Raw genomic sequence first — 19417 nt, 5'->3', positions numbered from 1 at the left:
TGAATTTTGAAAATGTGCCTACTCTCAAGAGCCTACTCTTGCTTAGGTTAGGTTTGGTATGAGAAGTTTTCTGTGAATTATGATTGTACATTAATATCACCATGTTGTTATATACATGTTAATATATCATTATGCTTATGCAGTTAAGTATACTTAAGCCTAAGCATAACAAATTATTTGCAGCTCTTATCCTATATTGTGGTTTCATTCATCAACATTTTCTTTCTATAATGCATTGAGACAAAAAAACATTTCAATGTGTTTATAGAAATATTTTTAATTCTCAATTTTATATTTTTATTTAGTTTTCTCAGTGGTAGGTAGATAACCAAATTAAGTGGACACCTTCAAATTACTTAATCATGATTCTGATAGAGTATAAACCTTTATTCATTTTGGTTAGCATTCTTTTGAGGGCACTAACCAAAATTCTGTAATTACATTATCAAATGGCCCTACTTAAACACTATTTGATCACAAATATATACCTGATCTAGGGTCATATTTCCTCACTGTTTGTTGGATTTTATCTTCCGACAAAGTCACTGAACACTGTGCCTCTATTGTGCCCCACCATGTCCAAAATAATCATACCCACCAACTAGTAGTAAAGAATATTGGTGTCTTATTTATCAATGAATTCTAGCACATATGATATAACATACACTGAATAATGCTTTTCAGTTATGGCAATGGATATGATTATTTTATATTTATTTATTTTCCAGATAATATAATAGAATTATATTCCTGTAAAATAGAATTTAGTTATCATCAGAATACTATAGAGCCTCTAGAATTGGTTTAATTTTTTTTTCTCCTCAGCTTTATTGAGTTATGATTGGCATATATATTGAGTTATGATTGGCATATTATATTATATATATAATATAATAATATAATTGGCATATAATATAATATAATTGAACTGTTAAGTTCAAGATGTATGGGGTATTGATTTGATACATTTATATATTGCAAAATAATTACCTTCACAGCATTAGTTAATGCTATGAATTTGTGTGTGTGTGTATGTGTGTTGAGAACATTTAAGATCTACTCTCCTGGTAACATTCATATAATGTAGTATTGCTGCTTGCAATGCAACATTGCAGTAATGCTGTGAATTAGATCCCAGGAACTTGTTAATCTTACAATTGACATTTTATACCTTGTGACTAATATCTCCTCATTTCTTCACATCTTAGACCTGGTAACCACAACTACTGTCTGTTTCTTTGAGTCTGGTATTTTTAGATTCACCCAAGTTGTTACAAACAGCAAGATTTCCTTTCTCATGGCTAAATAGCATTCCGTATATATCTCTCCCATTTTTTTACCTTTTCATCTGTTGACAGACATTTATGTTGTTTTTATGTCTTCACTATTGTGAATAATTCTGCAATTAGGACAGGGGTGCAGATCTCTGAGATACCAATTTCAATTTCTTTGGATGTAAACCCAGAAGCATGATTCTGGATCACAAGGTAGTACTATTTTTAAATTTTTGTGAAAGATCCATACTGTTTTCCATAGTGGATATACCAATTAATAATTCCATCAAAAGTATACAAGGGTTCCCTTTTCTCCACATCTTTCCCAACATTTATCTCTTGTCTATTTGATGGTAACCATCCTAACATGTGTGAGGCTTTTTTTCATGCTGATTTTGATTTGTATTTCCCTGATAGTGGTTTTGAGCAGATAGCAAGAGCTAGGGCCCACTTTGGGTTCCTTGGTAGCTACAAGGGCCCTGATTATCACCATTCTCTCCTACATAGTCCTCTCCTTAGCCTGCATACTGCGGTGCAGACCATTTTAGGGGGTTGTGATGAGGCATGCAGGTACACAGCTGGAGGGATGAGCACCAAGCATGAGTGCAATGGTGGGTATTAGCTGGGAGGTCTAGGTTGGTGTCTTGCATTTGCAGAAGTCTGAGCTGGCTGCAAGCTTGGTTCCCAGTCTCCAGTGGTGGTAGAGAAGGATTCAGGTGGCTGGCATCAGTGAATGCAAATACTTGTGGGGTGAAAGATGGCAAGATCTGAAAAATTCCACAGTAGCTGTGCTGGTCTTGACCTCATCCATGGAGAAATCTCCTTAGTATGTCTGCAGAGCAAGACTCTGTGAACTGAGATCAGTCCTATCTGCTAATAATAGCCTCTGATTTTCTTCCTTGTTCCTAATTGGCTCAATAGAGCTCAGCTTGGCCAGTGTGGACAGTGAAAGACCAAAGTGGGACCATTGATAGTGGCTTAGGAGGCTGGAGAAGCTGGTAGTTCAAACCTCTTCTTTTCCTGCAAAGAAGAACTCTTTCTAGCTGGGAAGATGGGATGCCAGATTGGGGGGTGTGATGATGACACCTCCTTTGAGAATGACTCTCAAAGTCTTTCCAAGAAGTTTTTGTCCATAGATACCTGTGTAATCATTGATCACAGGAGATAGGGGTGTGGGTTTTCCTCTATTATCATCCCCCTCCCGCCCAGATCCTGGGTTAACTTTTTTTGAAAAAGAAGAAAATAACTTTCCTAGGTTCAGACAATAAGCTATAGAGTAATGAAACATGAGGGGATTGATGTAAAGAATATACAAACCACTAAAATAAAGAGAATGAAGCATAAGTGTGTATCTATTTAGGTATATAACTGATTGAGAGACATGCAAAGTAGAAACATAATAGTAGAGATATTTTCAGATTTGTTTACTGATGTGCTACTCCCAGGACCAATAAAAATCCCTGACTCTTAGCTGATATTTCACCAGTATTAGCTGAATAAAGATTAAAATAAAAAATAAAAGACAGGGGCACCTGGGTAGCTCAGTGGATTAAGCCTCTGCCTTTGGCTCAGGTCATGATCCCAGGGTCCTGAGATGGAGCCCAGCATCAGGCTCTCTGCTCTGTGGGGAGCGTGCTTCCTCCTCTCACTCTCTCTGCCTGCCTCTCTGCCTACTTGTGATCTCTGTCAAATAAATGAATAAAATCTTAAAAAAAAAAAAAAGCAGGAATAAGGCATGAAGTTGATCACTTTTATATTTTTTTCCAATGATTAACATGAAATCTTTTTTCTACCATAATTGCTTACAGAACCATTTTGGAAAACTAAACTAAAAATATACTAAATATATTTAAAAGTATGTATATTTTAAAATTTGATTATTTTGAATATCTAAATGTGTTTCCTTAAGTTTGTATTATAGTGAGTGTTTGATGATTTCTTCTGCTCAGCATTCAAACATGTGTGGTTTTCCCCCCACTAAGGAAGCTATAGATATCCTTGTGAATACAGGGTACTCCTATAAGGATGGTGCATAACTGTATGTAGGCAGAGATGAAGGACACATTCAGGGAAGCAGTAGAAGTGCCCTGTAGCAATGATATGTTTAGCAACAGCAGCCAAGATACACTCTTCCTTCTAAAGTTTGTGGTTGAGTTTCCTAGTTTTGGCACTTGAAGACACCTCAGTTCTGGTCTATCTTCCAATTTACTCTAGACTCTCTTTCACTCCCATTTTTCTATTGTATTCATAGTCTGCCCAAGTTCACCAAGGTTCTTTTCTATTGTTTAAGCTAATAATGTTTTCTGATCCGTAGAAACAAATTATGGACTAGATGCTATGGTGTTATGGAATAGGGGAGAAAAACTAGTTTGAATTATATAGGTATTCCAGGAAAGAAATTTCAACATCATATTGATTAGTAACTCACCCTGACTAATGTTAATTAAAATTCATAAGCACCAAGGGTGCCTGGGTGGCTCTGTTGGTCAGTTAAGTGTCCAAGACTTGGTTTCAGCTCAGATAATGATCTCATGGGTCATGAAATGAAGCCTTGAATGGGCTCTGTGCTCAGCAAGGGAGTCTGCTTAAAGACTCTCTCTTCCCCCAACTCATACACACACACTCTCTCTCTCTAAAATAAATAAACCTTTTAAAAAATTCAGAAGCTCCAGATAAAGTAAAAAATAGATGAACTCCCTAAAGAAACACAAATAAAACAAAACAAAACAAAAACAGAAGAATATTAGACAATATTTTATCGGTTCTTGTATTAAAAAAATTAAAAAAATTTGTCCAAATTAAGATGATTTGGGGAGAGAAAGCAGGCTCCACCAGATACAATATTGAGTAATGAGTTTAAGCCAGGCTATATGACCAGTTTAACTACAGGTGACAATTTTCTTCCCAGGTTTCTGCTAATAGATTAAAAAACCAAACAAACAAAACACCATACAAACAAACAAAAAAACAAACACTGTATCTTCTTGAGAATACTTGCTCTTACTTCTTACTCTTCTTACTCAGTAACTCCACAAGGAAGGAAGAATGACTCATCAATCAGTAAAATTTGGAAAACAGATAACCTTATTGAGCTAATCCCTTCTATTGAGCTCTGCTTTTCTAGATATTTTTCTGGGACACAGGGTTATTCTTTTTTGTTGCAAACACATAGATTAGGTCCAGTTTCTGCCTTCTAATACCAGGAGAGAAAATAGGACAAACTTTAGGAGATTTCAGCTTTGCAGGAGAACCCTAAATAAAGCCCTGAGTTCTAAAAACTCAGAACTTTGTTTGGGTGACAAACCAAACAGAGTTCTCCCTTTTGAGTTTACCAGCAGTAAAGGTGATTATTTGATCCTTCTTTGAAGGTTGTGCCTGTTTTTCAAGTGGGTCAATGTGAACATCAATTCACAGAAGTCTCCATAATTGCTTCAGGGAATGTTATTGACAAAACTAAGATTTTTGTCAGCAAAACTTGGAACTTAACATTGATGGGATATGTTAAACTAACAATGGATATTATATGGATTTTTCCAGTTATCAACCACAAATTTTATTGGTTATTGCCATTTATCAATTACTCCACTAATCTTATATATTTGTTCCTAGATCTAATTCTGAGTCTTTTATTGAAATTCTTTTTAAATCACATGATATTTTGTTATCATGACTTTTTTTTAATTTCTTTTCAGCATAACAGAATTCATTATTTATGCACCACACCCAGTGTTCTATGCCATACATGCCCTCCATAATACCCACCACCTGGCTCCCCCAACCTTCCACCCCCCACCCCTTCAAACCCTCAGATTGTTTTTCAGTCCATAGTCTCTCATGGTTCACCTCCCCTTACAATTTCCTTTATCTCCCTTCTCCTCTCCATCTCCTTATGTCCTCCTTGTTATTTGTTATGCTCCACAAATAAGTGAAACCATATGATAATTGACTCTCTCTGCTTGACTTATTTCACTCAGCATAATCTCTTCCAGTCCCATCCATGTTGATACAAAAGTTGGGTATTCATCCTTTCTGATGGAGGCATAATACTCCATAGTGTATATGGACCACATCTTCTTTATCCATTCGTCCATTGAAGGGCATCTTGGCAACCATCGCCATTGCTGCTATAAACATTGGGGTACAGATGACCCTTCTTTTCACTACATCTGTATCTTTGGGGTAAATACCCAGTAGTGCAATTGCAGGGTCTTAGGGAAGCTCTATTTTTAATTTCTTAAGGAATCTCCACACTGTTCTCCAAAGTGGCTGCACCAACTTGCATTCCCACCAACAGTGTAAGAGGGTTCCCCTTTCTCCACATCCTCTCCAACACATGTTGTTTCCTGTCTTGCTAATTTTGTCCATTCTAACTGGTGTAAGGTGGTATCTCAATGTGGTTTTAATTTGAATCTCCCTGATGGCTAGAGATGATGAACAGTTTTTCCTGTGTCTGATAGCCATTTGTATGTCTTCATTGGAGAAGTGTCTGTTCATGTCTTCTGCCCATTTTTTGACATGATTATCTGTTTTGTGTGTGTTGAGTTTGAGAAGTTCTTTATAGATTTAGGATATCAGCCTTTTGTCTGTACTGTCATTTGCAAATATCTTCTCCCATTCCATGGGTTGCCTTTGTTTTGTTGACTATTTCCTTAGCTGTGCAGAAGCTCTTGATCTTGATGAAGTCCCAGAAGTTCATTTTCACTTTTGTTTCCTTTGCCTTTGGAGACATATCTTGAAAGAAGTTGCTGTGGCTGATATCGAAGAGGTTACTGCCTATGTTCTCCTCTAGGATTCTGATGGATTCCTGTTTCGTGTTGAGGTCTTTTATCCATTTCAAGTTTATCTTTGTGTACGGTGTAAGAGAATGGTCGAGTTTCATTCTTCTACATATAGCTGTCCAGTTTTCCCAGCACCATTTATTGAAGAGACTGTCTTTTTTTTTCACTGTATATTTTTTCCTGTTTTGTCGAAGATTATTTGACCATAGAGTTGAGGGTCCATATCTGGGCTCTCTACTCTGTTCCACTGGTCTATGGGTCTGTTTTTATGCCAGTACCATGCTGTCTTGGTGATCAGAGCTTTGTAGTAAAGCTTGAGATCAGGTAACGTGATGCCCCCAGTTTTGTTTTCCCTTTTCAACATTTCCTTAGCAATTTGGGGTCTCTTCTGATTCCATACAAATTTTAGGATTATTTTCTCCAGCTCTTTGAATAATACCAGTGGAATTTTGATCAGAATGGCATTAAAGTATAGATTGCTCATGACATTTTGGTCTGTTTAATCCATTGTAGTTTCATGGTCTTGTTTTGTCTTTCATGACCAAAATATGTTTGAAAATAACTAGTAAATTATTTTATAGCATGTCCATTAATTTACGTTTTTTTTTTGTTGTTTTGTTTTGTTTTTGTTTTTTTTTAAAGCTTTTATTTATTTATTTGACAGAGAGAAATCACAAGTAGTTGGAGAGGCAGGCAGAGAGAGAGAGAGGAGGAAGCAGGCTCCCTGCTGAGCAGAGAGCCCCATGCAGGACTCGATCCCAGGACCCTGAGATCATGACCTGAGCCGAAGGCAGCGACTTAACCCACTGAGCCACCCAGGCGCCCAATTAATTTACGTTTTTAAAGATTTGCTTATTTATTTGAGAGAGAAAACATTCTTATGGGTGGGGGAGGGAAAGAGGGAGACAGAGAGGGAGAATCTCTGGCAGACTGTGTGCCCAGCATGGAGCCAGGCACAGGGCTCCATCTCACCACTCTGAGATGATGACCTGAGCTGAAATCAAGAGTCCTATGTTTAACCCACTGAGCCACCCCAGTGTTTCTAGAATATCCCTTAATTTTTGTGTGATGTTGTATCATGACTAGGTTGATGTTATACATTTTTAGACAGAATAACAAAGAAGTTACATGGTGTTTTGTTTTGTCAGTGTGCTGTTCTGAGAGATACATGATAATACAAGGTCCTATGATGCGATTGTTAACTTTGATCTCTTAGGTTAGATGGTATCTGCCAGGATTCTCTAGTATGTTTTTGTTTTGTTTTGTTTCCTTTGTGTTCAATAAATATTTTACTGGGTATACTTTAAAAACTATACAATTATCTGGTTTCATCTGATTTTAAGTCACTAATCATAGGTTTCATTCATGATTTTTTGCCTGGAAAACGATTGTTGTGGTGATTGTCTAACGGTGATAAATTTATTTCCATCAATTCTTCTACATTTGTGTATTAGAAGTCTGCAGTAAAGAATAATTGTTCCTATCTATTACATATTTATTTATTCTTATATTTACATAAGGATATAGATATGTAGTTAATATCATTATGGACTAACACGTATTTATTTTATGGGTTATGATCCATTATTGTCTTTATTTGATTTTTTGCTAGTTATCCAGGATTGGTCAGAAAAATAAAAATAAATTACACCTTTATACTTCCTTTATTTTAGACATCTTTTGGGTGGATAAAACTATTCTTTTAGTGGATAATTTGGGGTGAATGTGGGGATACAGAATTGCCTAAATATTTTGAAAACTGATCCCCCCCAAATATCTGTATTTAAAGGACAGTTTATATAAAATATAAAATACTTTGTGCAAAGTATATAAAATACTTTGTGCAAAACAACAAATGTTGGAGAGGATGTGGAGAAAAGCAACACTCCCAACACTCTTGGTGGGAATGCAAACTGATGTAGGCCCTCTGAAAAACAGAATGGATGCTTCTCAAAATGTTAAAAAAGAACTACCCTATCATCCAGTAATTGCACTACTGGGTATTTACTCAAAAATACAATAACACTTATTCAGAGAGATACATGCCCCCCGATGTTACTTGCAGCATTATTTTCAATAGCCAAATTATGGAAGCAGCCCAAGTGTCTATCAACTGATGAATGGATAAAGAAGATGTGGTATAGATAGATAGATAGATAGATAGATGACAGATAGACGTCTCCATAAAATAGCCATTAAAAATAGCCATAAAAAAAGAAGGAAATCTTGCCAGTTACAGCAATATGGACAGAGCTAGATGATATAATGCTAAATGAAACAAGTCAGTCACAGAAAACAAATACCATATGATTTCACTTATATGTGGAATTTAAGAAACAAAACAAAAGAACAAAGGAGAAGAAAAAGAGAGAAAGAGAGAGAGAGAAACCAAGAAACTGTCTCTTAACAAACTGATGGTTACCAGAGAGGAGGTTGGGAGTGGGGGTGGGGGAAATAAGTGAAGGGGTTTAAAGAGTATACTTAATTATGATGAGCACTTAGCAAATGTAGGATTGTTGAGTCACTATATTGTACACTTGAAAGTAATATAACATTGTATGTTAACGCTACTGGAATTAAAATTCAGAAACAATAAAAATTGAATAAAAATACTTTGTTCTTTTAATAAAAATACTGATTTCTTTGAGTTAGAAAAAAAAAACATTGCCCAATTTCCACCTTCTTTTGCATGTTTTATTTTATTTCATTTCTTTATTTGACAAAGATTACAAGTAGGCAGCGAGGCAGGCAGAAGGAAAGAAGAGGAAGCAGGCTCCCTGCTGACCAGAGAACCCGATGCAAGACTCCATCCCAGGACCCCAAGATCATGACCTGAGCTGAAAGGAGAGGCTTAAACCCACTGAACCACCCAGGCCCCCTGCGTGTTTTATATTATTAAAATTTTTCCTTTTAAGTATTTTTCTTTTGCTTTTTAAATTATTTAACATGTTTTCCTGGAAATATAATAGTTTATATTTTTCTGAATTGACTTGTTTTACTAGGATATGTCTCTACGTAGTTTGTCTTAGATTTATCTTCCCAAGTTCCTGACGGACCTTTCAAATATGTACATCTAAATATTTCGTTGAAAGTTTTCTTGAATTAAATTTTTAAGCCTTCATATTTTTTCTTGTTTTTCTTCTTAAGTGTCTCAAATAAAACAACTGTTATCTTTTCTTTGGCTATCTTCCATTTTCATTAATTTCTTCCTAATCTTATTTCACTTCTTTATCTCATTTTTGTTGTCTTGGTTATTTTATACCTTTCTTTAACGTTCCTTACCAAGTTTTCTCTAGCTCTATTTTAGGCACTTTGTAATTTATTCTTAATTTTTGAGATAATTCTGTTATTTACTTTCCATTATTTCCTATATCTTAATTAATGGTATTTACAATTTTCTATCTTTGTCTCTTCCTTAGTATTTTAATCTCTGAATTCAAGTGGTTTTCCTTATGCTTACATTTTTTAGTATGTTTATTTCTCTTTGAAATGTTTATTACAGTTTTCTTCTGCTTTATATTAGCCCCCACACACACACCTGCCCCAGGAACAGAGAATTTTCCTCCGTTAAGGTTTGTTGTATTTGGTTTTCTTATCTATCTGTTAATCATTTCTTGTCAATTTTTGTCTTGTGGGGGTAGAGGGTCTTTCCCTAAGTCAGGACTCTCTCTTCTGTAAATGTAGCAAAATAAAGGCATTTTAGTGAATTTTTTGTTTGTTAGTTTTTATGGTGGCTAGAGAAGTATCCCTTGAATGTTTAATTCTCTTTTCCCTTATGCACTCAAATGCCAAAAGATGCTTTTAACTCCTTTTTCATTTTCTTTTTTAAATTCTCTCCTCCAGAAACTATAATCTGGTTTTGCCTTGTTAGTATGGGGTAGAAGGGAGTGTTAGAAATGCCTAAATTAGCTTTTTTTTTTTTAAACTTTCAGGTAACACAGTCTTTCAACATATTTATTTATTTATTTATTTATTTATTTATTTTTGGTAAATACAAAAATCAAATTTTGTTAAGGGAAAGGACTTAATAACAAGAAATTTAAGATTAGCTGAAAGGGGGATAAAACCATACCTGTGGAGCAAGACAAGTCAGTGATTGCTATTCCTAGGCTCGTTAGAATTTTTCAAACACTTTGCAAACACAACAAAGAAAACATAAAATCTTTAAAATACTAATGAAAGGTCTTTCTGTTTGAAGATACTTAACAAAGATAGCTGGAGGAAACTATCAAGTCTGAAGCAACCACAATAGATCAGCTCTATTAGATTGTCCCAAACTGAACATTCAACATTTAATTTCCTACAACTAAATCCCTCACTAATAAATTAACTACAAATTGCAGATTGCATGAGCTAAAACTGAGTGAGACAGTTATCTCGATGCTGAAGAAGAAAGAGGCCACAAAATAGCAATGGTCATTTCAAAATGCCATTAGCCATTTGCCTACTCAAAAGATCTCAATTCTGGTGGGAGAAATGGCATTCTGCTTTTCAAGGTGCCCATTATATTATTCAAATAGAGAGCGTTCAATCCCATCCCAAGACTATGGCATTTGAAATAGTTTGAAAAGCAAACACCACAGAAAGAGAAAAGGGAAAATTGGAAATGAGATATGCTCAACAGAAACAGAGATTGATGGATAATTTACTCTGAAAAACTCCAGACACTTGGTTATTATTTGTAACTTAAGACTATACACACTCTGTTGCTCTCTTTGTAAAAGTATAGGAATTTCTTTCAAATGTTTAGACTTAAACATTTAAATCAATTAACATTTACTGAGGTTCTTCATTATGCTAAGAATATAGAAGTGGGATGTAAAGATGAATAAGAATCACATATTACCCATTTCTTGTTCAGAAAGAATTTGAGTGGTATGGCCATGTTCCTGCCTGGATAAGTCTATCTGGTATGGGCACACATTTGTAAATAAAATGGAATGGAAAAAAGTACGATGAATGAAATAAGTGTGTTATGGAAACCCAAGGGAGTCATAGAGTCATATTAGCTGGTGAGATGACTTTTACACAGGCTGTGTCTATTTAAGAGGGACACTAAAGAATAGGTACATTTTTTTAAAGAGAAAAAAATCTGCGAATAGAGAGAATTTGACTTCTTCATTGCCAATTTGGATACCTTTAATTTCTCTTCGTTGTCTGATTGCTGTTGCTAGGACTTCTAATACTATGTTGAACAAGAGTGGTGAAAGTGGGCATCCTTGTCTTCTTCCTGATCTGAAAGGGAAGGCTGCAAGCTTTTTCCCATTGAGGATGATATTTGCTGTGGGTCTTTCATAGATAGATTTGATGAAGTTCAGGAATGTTCCCTCTATCCCTATACTTTGAAGCATTTTAATCAGGAACGGATGCTGGATTTTGTCAAATGCTTTTTCTACATCAATTGAGAAGACCATGTGGTTCTTCTCTCTTCTCATATTAATTTGTTGTATCACACTGATTGATTTGCAAATATTGAACCATCCTTGTAGCCCAGGGATGAATCCCACCTGGTCATGGTGGATAATCTTTTTAATGTGCTGTTGGATCCTGTTGGCTAGGATCTTGTTGAGAATCTTAGCATCCATATTCATCAGTGATATTGGTCTGAAATTCTCCTTTTTGGTAGGGTCTTTGCCTGGTTTGGGGATCAGGGTAATGCTGGCTTAATAGAAAGAGTCTGGAAGTTTTCCTTCTTCTTCAATTTTTTGAAACAGCTTCAGGAGAATAGGTGTTATTTCTTCTTTGAAAGTTTGGTAGAATTCCACAGGGACTCCGTCAGGTCCTGGGCTCTTGTTTTTTGGGAGGTTTTTGATCACTGCTTCAATCTTGTTACTAGATATTGGTCTATTCAGGTTGTTAATTTCTTCCTGGTTCAATTTGGGAGTTTATAGTTTTCCAGGAATGCATCCATTTCATCTAGGTTGCTAAGCTTATTGGCATATAACTGTTGATAATAACTTCTGATGATTGTTTCTACCTCCTTGTGTTAGTTGTGATCTCTCCCTTTTCATTCATAAATTTTATAAAAAACAAAGAGGCAACCCACGGAATGGGAGAAGATATTTGCAAATGACAGTACAGACAAAAGGTTGATATCCAGGATCTGTAATAAACTCCTCAAACTCAAAACACACAAAAGAGGCAATCATATCAAAAAATGGGCAGAAGATATGAACAGATACTTCTCCAATCAAGACAAACAAATGGCTATCAGACACATGAAAAAATGTTCATCATCACTAGCCCTCAGGGAGATTCAAATTAAAACCACATTGAGTTATCACCTTACACCAGTTAGAATGGCCAAAATTAACAAGACAGGAAACAACATGTGTTGGAGGGGATGTAGAAAAAGGGGAACCCTCTTACACTGTTGGTGGGAATGCAAGTTGGTGCAGCCTCTTTGGAGAACAGTGTGGAGATTCCTCAAGAAATTAAAAATAGAACTTCCCTATGACTCTTAAATTGCACTCTTGGGTATTTACCCCAAAGATACAGATGTAGTAAAAAGAAGGGCCATCTGTACCCCAATGTTTATAGCAGCAATGGCCACGGTCCCCAAACTATGGAAAGAACCAAGATGCCCTTCAACGGATTAATGGATAAGGAAAATGTGGTCCATATACACTATGGAGCATTATGCCTTTATCAGAAAGGATGAATACCCAACTTTTGTAGCAACATGGATGGGACTGGAAAAGATTATGCTGAGTGAAATAAGTCAAGCAGAGAGAGTCAATTATCATATAGTTTCACTTATTTGTGGAGCATAACAAATAGCATGGAGGACATGGGGAGTTAGGAGAAGGGAGTTGGGGTAAATTGGAAGGGAAGGTGACTCATGAGAGACTATGGACTCTGAAAAACAATCTGAAGGGTTTGAAGTGGCAGGGTGGGGTGAGAGGTTGGGGTACCAGGTGGTGGGTATTATAAAGGGCATGGATTGCATGGAGCACTGGGTGTGGTGAAAAAATAATGAATACTGTTATGATGAAAATAAATTAATTAATTTTAAAAAAGAGAGAAAAAATCTGTGAAGTAATACTAGAAAGAAGGGATAGCATCAACAAACAGGAAGGAACTGTTTATTAATAAACAGTGACTGTTTGAAATGGCTAAAGTATAGAAGGCCTTCCTCAGATTGCAAAAACATTTTGATATGTGGTTGTTGAGGTATGGTTGTCAGACTAAGGTATTTTGATTATGATTTAGGTAATATGTATACCTTTACGTTTTGTTAGAATTTTTCCTGGAGCTTTCTCCCCCATTTTTTTCCTTTATAAATATCATTCATTAAATGTTTCAACCAATGTATATTAAGTACCTCAGATGTGTTAAGCTCTGTTCTCAGTGATGGACATAGATGGATAATGTCATGGTTTCTACTGAGCTTGCTTTCAGTTGGAGAAGCTACATTAATGGTAAATAATGGTAAATAAATAATTTCAGAAAGTGGGAAGGACAGTAAAAGAAATAAAATCTGATAATTGATCAATTGGGTGGTTTAACTATATTCATGCCACATGTAAGAACAGAAATCCCATTTTTTACTGTGCCTTTTTTTTTTTTTTTTTTTTTTTTTTTAAAGATTTATTTATTTATTTGACAGAGAGAGATTACAAGTAGGCAGAGAGGCAGGCAGAGAGAGAGAGGAGGAAGCAGGCTCCCTGCTGAGCAAAGAGCCCGATGCGGGACTCGATCCCAGGACCCTGAGATCATGACCTGAGCCGAAGGCAGCGGCTTAACCCACTGAGCCACCCAGGCGCCCTTTACTGTGCCTTTTAATGATAATTATCTAATCCTTCTGGAAAGGAGATCTTCATTGTCTCTCAGTGAATGCTCATGTCCAGTCTTTGCTTCATGTTCCCAGTACATAGATTTTTTATTTTTTTCAAACTGACATGGCTCAAATTCTAGCCTCAAGCCCCATCATCTTGGGGACAGGCATTTTCTAGGATTTAAGACTTAAAAGTATGTATAAAAATATAAATTGTGCTAAATGCAGTTGGTTTTTATGAAAATAATAAGCCAGTATTAATATTTTTGTAAAAATTACTTTAACTCTGTAACAGGATTCTAGGGAAAGAGAAACTGAATGAACATATTTGATGGAAGAGAAAGGGTGAGGGTAAAAGAAGCAGGCTAAGGAGGTGGGGGCAGATAGGTAGTGAACATCCTGAGGGCACAACCACCCAGGGAGGAATAAAGCAGCAGTCTTGCAAGGAATTCTGGCTTTGAATGAGTGCACAGGAAAACTGGAAAGAACAAATCACTGACTCAAAAAAGTGGTCACTGACCATTTTCTCTGGAATGATTACAGGGTTTGTCAGCATCACAGAAGCACTCATGCATCAGCTATGATGTCTAGTATCTCTTAACACTCTGCTTCACAATTGTAATTCCTTTCTTATTGGGTTTATTGCATTTGTGGAAATATTTGGGATTGAAGACTGAACTTTTATGGATAAAGAGGAAATAAGGTTAACAGTGACTTTATGAAAGCTACTACAATTTTATTTTACACATAAATAAAGGAATGTCAGGGGCACCTGGGTGGCTCAGTGGATTAAAGTCTCTGCCTTCGGCTCAGGTCATGGTCCCGGGGTCCTGGGATGGAGCCCCGCATCAGGCTCCCTGCTCGGCAGGGAGCCTGCTTCCTCCTCGCTCTCTGCCTGCCTCTCTGCTTACTTGTGATCTCTGTCAAATAAATAAATAAAATATTAAAAAAAAAAGGAATGTCATACTAAGAGAATTAAGTTCAGCTTTAAGTTGAACACACTAAGAAATAAAGTTTTCAACATTTTGTTTAGTTTAAAATATCCAATATGATTCTTTTTCTCATTCTTAATATCAGAGTTTCAGAATCTCTGTTGTAATTGCAACAAAATACTCGTAAATCAATATTTGTTGAAGGTAAAATATACTCTAGGAGGAAATGTTTCTCTGACTGGTCCATTTTCAAATGGTCAAAAAAGTGAACATTTTAAAGCCCAACTGGTTTTATGACCAGAAATGCTTACTTTTGCCATTTAAGTCCAGACAGCATCATCAACACAGATATATGCATGTCTTTACCAAACAGATTTAAGTAGAAAGTGCTAACAATCTGGATTTATTTTTGTCTTGTTTTCTTTCTTACTTTTAGCTGCTCTAATTTTCATGGAAAAGATAATATCATCCCTTCATTATTTGTCCATATTCAACCATCAGTTCTCTACCTCTCTCTTTCTTAATTTTCCTTAATTGTAGGGCTCACCATTCAGCAATGGAAATTCCAGTAAGTATAAGGTAAGTACTGAATTAAGGTGGCATAATGTCAAAGAGGCAGCAGATCATATTGGTTATGAATATGGATTTTGGACTTATAAAGATTTGACTTCACATTAGACATTTATCTCTTACCATATGGTCTTAGACTAATACACATGATCCTGTCTCCCAGTCAGGAAAATGGGAAAAATTACACCTACCTGATGAAATATTTTAGAAGTTAAAATAATGCAATAGTTATAAAATACTTATCCAGGTGCCTAGCCAAAAACAAAGATTAAAAAATTGGTTGTAAGATGGAAAATGTGGCCTAAGGAAGATGGAAACTTAAGGAAATATTTCAATATACCCATGATTTTCTCAAAGGCTGAAAAATGTACTTAAATTTAAGTGAGTAATTTTGATTTTGCTTCTGCTATATGCAAGATAGTTAAAAATCCTTTTGAGTAGAAACTACCGCCCGTTGCAATGTTTCATAGGTGTCTGTTGATTATATGAAAATCTGAAATTAAATCTCACAGTCATTCTTTGAAATGCCAGCACTTCATTATTGTTTGGAAGTGTTGTGTACCTATTCATGTTAATGCTGTGGTAAGAAAGCAATACCAGGCCAATAAAACAAAAGAAGGAAATCTGGGAGTTTCAAATTCCCTAATACCATATGATGCTGAACATCTTTTCATACAGTTATTTGCCATCTGTATATTTCTTTGGCAAGGTGTAAGTTCTGATCCTTCATCCATTTTTAAAATTGGGTTGTTTTGCTATTTGTTGAGCTTTAAGTGTTCTTTGTATATTTTGGACACATTGCTTGTCTTTTCATTCTCATAACAATTTTTTTTTGCAAGGCAGTTTTTAATTTTAATAGAGTTACCAGTATTCTATTTCGTGGTATTTTTTATGTTGTATTTAAAAATTCCCTGTTAAACACCTGCCACCTTCTTGAAGTTGTGTATTTTTGCATTTTATATTTAGGTCAATGATCCATTTAAGTTAATTTTTGTGAAAAGTATCTAAATTCTCCCCCACCCCACTTGCTCTAGTACCATTTGTTGAGAAGACTGGCATTTCTCTATTGACTGGTTTTTTGGTCTAATAAAACTCAAGTCAATCAGAGTCTCACAAAAGAATTTCCTCTCAGGGCAGGCTTCTGTTAACAACAGAATGTTCTGAGTACAACAGGGAGGCTACTTTCCACCTCCCTATTCTGGAAACATGAAGGTATTTTTTAACTAATCTTTATATTCTGAGAATCTGCTTGGGTTCCTGGAGGTAAAATCCCTGAAAGTGTGGAGGTCCATCTAAGATTGGGGGCCCTGGAGGATGTAACTCAAGCTTGCCCACACTGAACAATTTATCAATCACAATTTAATTGTTTCTACAGTAATTGTCCTCAGAGGTAAACTATTGCTTCTTGTCTCCTGCTTCTGATAAGCTATGATTCTCAATATGTATCTCTCTCTCTTTCTCTTTCTCACCCCCCACCCCTGGGCTAGCACTTTACTCTCTAATCTCAGTTCTTTGATGGATCTCTAAGAAGAGTTGTAATATTACAAATTATTTAACTTTTTCTGTTGTAAAGACAGGAGCAATGATGTCCAAGTTCTTTACGTATCAGATGGGGACCTAGAAGTCTGTCTTACTTTTGACCATAGACTTGACAATAATTTATGTTATGCTTATGTAAATCAGTATACAGGCTTCTAGATTTTTGTATGTACAAAATAATTTGAACAAGATCACTATTTTCAAAATAGTTTCCTATGAAAATAGTTTTCTATGATAATCTATGAATATCTATGTTAATAGATATTCAAATAAAAAACTACTTGGCAGTAAAAAAAAAAAAAAAAAAATTGATCCATACTGATTGAGATCCCTCAAAAAGCAGCTGATGAATAGCATGTCTCTTCTCTACATGACTTCTTTGAGAAATAAAATGAAGGAGTAGCAAATAGAAGCAAAATCTAACTTGTAGAATGTTCAGGGTCCAGAGTATTATTCTGGGTACAATGGACAAGTAGACTTACCTAAACAGTATCCCGAAATTGGGCAAACTCTTTGATTCTTGGGCCAAGCCATTTTGATCTGGGGCAGCAATTTTATCAGTGATGGAGAAATATCTGGAAGAATAGTGCCAACTAAATTTGACCTGTGTGCAGTTTAACCTCAAGAGAAAGAAAGGAAGAGCAGGGTGATACACACACCATATTCTTGCTCCCTTACTAACCAAGTGTCACTTTATAACACTTTGGGACCAAGTGAGTAATGGCACAAAGAAACCAAGAGTGCATTTAAGAATGCCTGGAATATAGAAGCTCCTGGAATAGGGAAAGCCATTTTATTCTGATAATAGAGTTTAATAACTTTCAACTTTACTGAGCCTTTATTAGGCCAATGCCCACAGAGATTTTCCAAGTTGGTTAGGATGAGACTCTGACTTGTCAACTCAGTTTTTCTTATTATCTACATAGATCTCTCAAACTGGTAGTCTGCATCCAAGCGCAGACCCTTGTTTTGTTACTCTGAATAAAGCATTGGTTTTCCTTTCTTCGTTTCTGCCAACATTTTTAATGGGAGATTTTACCTAAATTGCAGATTTGCAGCTCCTCATAAATCTCTAGGTGGCAACATTGGCCTTATTTCCAAATGGCAATATTTGCCAGCACCTGAATAACAGCTGTTCTCACTAGACAATGTTAAGTACTCTTTATTTTGCCAGTTTTTGCCAATTACCCAATGTGCTGATAATGTTCTTGCATAAGGATATGCCTCATTCATTTGTCTTCCTTAGGCATTTGGATTTGCAATCACTGCTCTAAATAGAACCAAGCTTGTCTACATTTTCACTCTCCTATCTAACCTATAGGTACCATCTGAAGTTGGTATGGGATTATAAACCCAGCAGACCCTGAGCCACCTTTGTAACTATAAACCTCCCTTCTCTCTGTTCAATGTGTCTGGTTCATTTATTTGGTGTTCTGCCTCTTTCCCTGATTTTCACTCTGAAATTGGTCTTGAAAAGCTATTTATGCCCATGTACCATATCCCCTGGCACCTGGATCTTATGTTTGTAACTTGTATATAAATCTCTGAGTCAGCCAGGTTGGCTCCAAGAGGTCCAGAGTTAAAGCTGTTATGCTTCTACTTTCTAGATAGACCTATGACTATCTCCTCTTCTCCTTGCCTCAACTTGATATGAGTTCAGGCCACACTTATTTATGGTGTAATTTATACTACTGGTCCTCAGACAGAGACAGAACATAGGGTTGTGAGTTAAGGAGAAGCTGATTTTTCCACCAAACTGGAGAAACCAGAGCAGACGGGGAACCAGAGAAATAAAGCATAAATAAGAATATGACAATTTCAGCCCTTATTGATTACCAGGAACTTAATAAGTATAAAATAATCCTAGCAGAAGAAAAATTGTATGTTTAAATCAGGGACTTTACTTTTCATTGTAGTTTATACTCAGAAAAAGTGACAAGAGCAGAATTATCCATGAACAATACAAGATTATCTCAAAATGAAAATTTTAATCTTTGTAGAGCGGAACAAATCCTTTATTTATTTATTTATATTTTACAAAGATAATCATCAGTTAATTTCTACAGTCCCAATAGTGCTTACTTTTACATTAACACTTAAATGAAATAGGCCTTTGGTTACCAAATTTCCTCCTGAACATTACATGACATTTGTATGAGTTTTCTCCAAAGACCTTTTTTATAAAGCAGGGTGTGAGTCACAGTGACTGTTACTGGAAGTGTTGACTCAGTAATCCTTGAGGTTTCTTTAGACTCTGCTCCTTCTTATACATAACATTTCTCAACACATGCAAGAAAATTCCTCTTAAAAATTTTGTAATATTGGGGCACCTGGGTGACTCAGTCATTAAGCCTTTGCCTTAGGCTGGGGTCATGATCCTAGGGTCGGGATCCAGTCCCACATGGGTTGGGGGGAGTTCCTGCTTAACGGGGGCCTGTTTCTACCTCTCCCTGGGCTTGCTCTCTCTCTCTCTCTCTCTCTCTCTGTGTAAATAAATAAATAAAATCTTTAAAAAATGTTGTAACATAAAACTATTTTTTCTTATCA

Source organism: Mustela erminea, chromosome 14 (genome assembly GCF_009829155.1).
Source record: "Mustela erminea isolate mMusErm1 chromosome 14, mMusErm1.Pri, whole genome shotgun sequence".
NCBI lineage: Eukaryota > Metazoa > Chordata > Mammalia > Carnivora > Mustelidae > Mustela > Mustela erminea.
Note: the sequence above shows the minus strand (reverse complement) of the source record.